Source organism: Penaeus vannamei, chromosome 34 (genome assembly GCF_042767895.1).
Source record: "Penaeus vannamei isolate JL-2024 chromosome 34, ASM4276789v1, whole genome shotgun sequence".
Lineage (NCBI taxonomy): Eukaryota > Metazoa > Arthropoda > Malacostraca > Decapoda > Penaeidae > Penaeus > Penaeus vannamei.
This window is the reverse complement of record NC_091582.1, coordinates 5,356,144-5,358,643: the sequence shown is the minus strand read 5'-3', so window position 1 is coordinate 5,358,643 and position 2,500 is coordinate 5,356,144. Positions and strand designations below refer to the sequence as shown.

The 2,500-nt window shown below is 57.8% G+C and overlaps 1 protein-coding gene across 1 annotated transcript in view; it reads left to right on the top strand.

Annotated features, from left to right (window-relative positions):
- Positions 1-2,500, top strand: part of LOC113819611 (receptor-type guanylate cyclase Gyc76C-like) — a gene marked incomplete in the record, with an annotated part of 271,750 nt that overhangs the window by 209,658 nt on the left and 59,592 nt on the right.

Sequence of the window (2,500 nt, the reverse complement as noted above, 5' to 3'; positions counted from 1 at the left end):
GGGAGAGGGAGGGGAGTGGAGAATGTGAGAGAGAAGGGGGGAAGGGAGAGGGAGGGGAGTGGAGAATGTGAGAGAGAAGGTGAGAAGGGAGAGGGAGGGGAGGGGAGAATGTGAGAGAGGAGGTGAGAAGGGAGAGGGAGGGGAGTGGAGAATGTGAGAGAGAAGGAGGGAAGGGAGAGGGAGGGGAGTGGAGAATGTGACAGAAAAGGAGGGAAGGGAGAGGGAGGGGAGTGGAGAATGTGAGAGAGAAGGAGGGAAGGGAGAGGGAGGGGAGTGGAGAATGTGAGAGAGAAGGAGGTAAGGGAGCGGGAGGGGAGAGGAGAATGTGGGAGAGAAGGAGCGAAGAGAGAGGCAGGGGAGTGGAGAATGAGAGAGAGGAGGTGAGAAGAGAGAGAGACGGGAGAGAAGAATGTGAGAGAGGAGGTGAGAAGGGAGAGGGAGGGGAGTGGAGAATGTGAGAGAGAAGGGGGGAAGGGAGAGGGAGGGGAGTGGAGAATGTGAGAGAGAAGGAGGGAAGGGAGAGGGAGGGGAGTGGAGAATGTGAGAGAGAAGGTGAGAAGGGAGAGGGAGGGGAGTGGAGAATGTGAGAGAGGAGGTGAGAAGGGAGAGGGAGGGGAGTGGAGAATGTGAGAGAGAAGGAGGGAAGGGAGAGGGAGGGGAGTGGAGAATGTGAGAGAGAAGGAGGGAAGGGAGAGGGAGGGGAGTGGAGAATGTGAGAGAGAAGGTGAGAAGGGAGAGGGAGGGGAGTGGAGAATGTGAGAGAGAAGGTGAGAAGGGAGAGGGAGGGGAGTGGAGAATGTGAGAGAGAAGGAGGGAAGGGAGAGGGAGGGGAGTGGAGAATGTGAGAGAGAAGGGGGGAAGGGAGAGGGAGGGGAGTGGAGAATGTGACAGAAAAGGAGGGAAGGGAGAGGGAGGGGAGTGGAGAATGTGAGAGAGAAGGGGGGAAGGGAGAGGGAGGGGAGTGGAGAATGTGAGAGAGAAGGAGGGAAGGGAGAGGGAGGGGAGTGGAGAATGTGAGAGAGAAGGGGGGAAGGGAGAGGGAGGGGAGTGGAGAATGTGAGAGAGAAGGAGGGAAGGGAGAGGGAGGGGAGTGGAGAATGTGAGAGAGAAGGAGGGAAGGGAGAGGGAGGGGAGTGGAGAATGTGAGAGAGAAGGAGGGAAGGGAGATGGAGGGGAGTGGAGAATGTGAGAGAGAAGGTGAGAAGGGAGAGGGAGGGGAGTGGAGAATGTGAGAGAGAAGGAGGGAAGGGAGAGGGAGGGGAGTGGAGAATGTGAGAGAGAAGGGGGAAGGGAGAGGGAGGGGAGTGGAGAATGTGAGAGAGAAGGAGGGAAGGGAGAGGGAGGGGAGTGGAGAATGTGAGAGAGAAGGAGGGAAGGGAGAGGGAGGGGAGTGGAGAATGTGAGAGAGAAGGAGAGAAGGGAGAGGGAGGGGAGTGGAGAATGTGAGAGAGAAGGAGGGAAGGGAGAGGGAGGGGAGTGGAGAATGTGAGAGAGAAGGGGGGAAGGGAGAGGGAGGGGAGTGGAGAATGTGAGAGAGAATGAGGGAAGGGAGAGGGAGGGGAGTGGAGAATGTGAGAGAGAAGGTGAGAAGGGAGAGGGAGGGGAGTGGAGAATGTGAGAGAGAAGGTGAGAAGGGAGAGGGAGGGGAGTGGAGAATGTGAGAGAGAAGGAGGGAAGGGAGAGGGAGGGGAGTGGAGAATGTGAGAGAGAAGAGGGAAGGGAGAGGGAGGGGAGTGGAGAATGTGAGAGAGAAGGGGGGAAGGGAGAGGGAGGGGAGTGGAGAATGTGAGAGAGAAGGGGGGAAGGGAGAGGGAGGGGAGTGGAGAATGTGAGAGAGAAGGAGGGAAGGGAGAGGGAGGGGAGTGGAGAATGTGAGAGAGAAGGGGGGAAGGGAGAGGGAGGGGAGTGGAGAATGTGAGAGAGAAGGAGGGAAGGGAGAGGGAGGGGAGTGGAGAATGTGAGAGAGAAGGAGGGAAGGGAGAGGGAGGGGAGTGGAGAATGTGAGAGAGAAGGAGGGAAGGGAGAGGGAGGGGAGTGGAGAATGTGAGAGAGAAGGAGGGAAGGGAGAGGGAGGGGAGTGGAGAATGTGAGAGAGAAGGTGAGAAGGGAGAGGGAGGGGAGTGGAGAATGTGAGAGAGAAGGAGGGAAGGGAGAGGGAGGGGAGTGGAGTGAGAGAGAATGTGAGGGAAGGGAGAGGGAGGGGAGTGGAGAATGTGAGAGAGAAGAGGGAAGGGAGAGGGAGGGGAGTGGAGAATGTGAGAGAGAAGGAGGGAAGGGAGAGGGAGGGGAGTGGAGAATGTGAGAGAGAAGGAGGGAAGGGAGAGGAAGGGGAGTGGAGAATGTGAGAGAGAAGGATGGAAGGGAGAGGGAGGGGGAGGAGAATGTGAGAGAGAAGGTGAGAAGGGAGAGGGAGGGGAGTGGAGAATGTGAGAGAGAAGGAGGGAAGGGAGAGGGAGGGGAGTGGAGAATGTGAGAGAGAAGGTGAGAAGGGAGAGGAAGG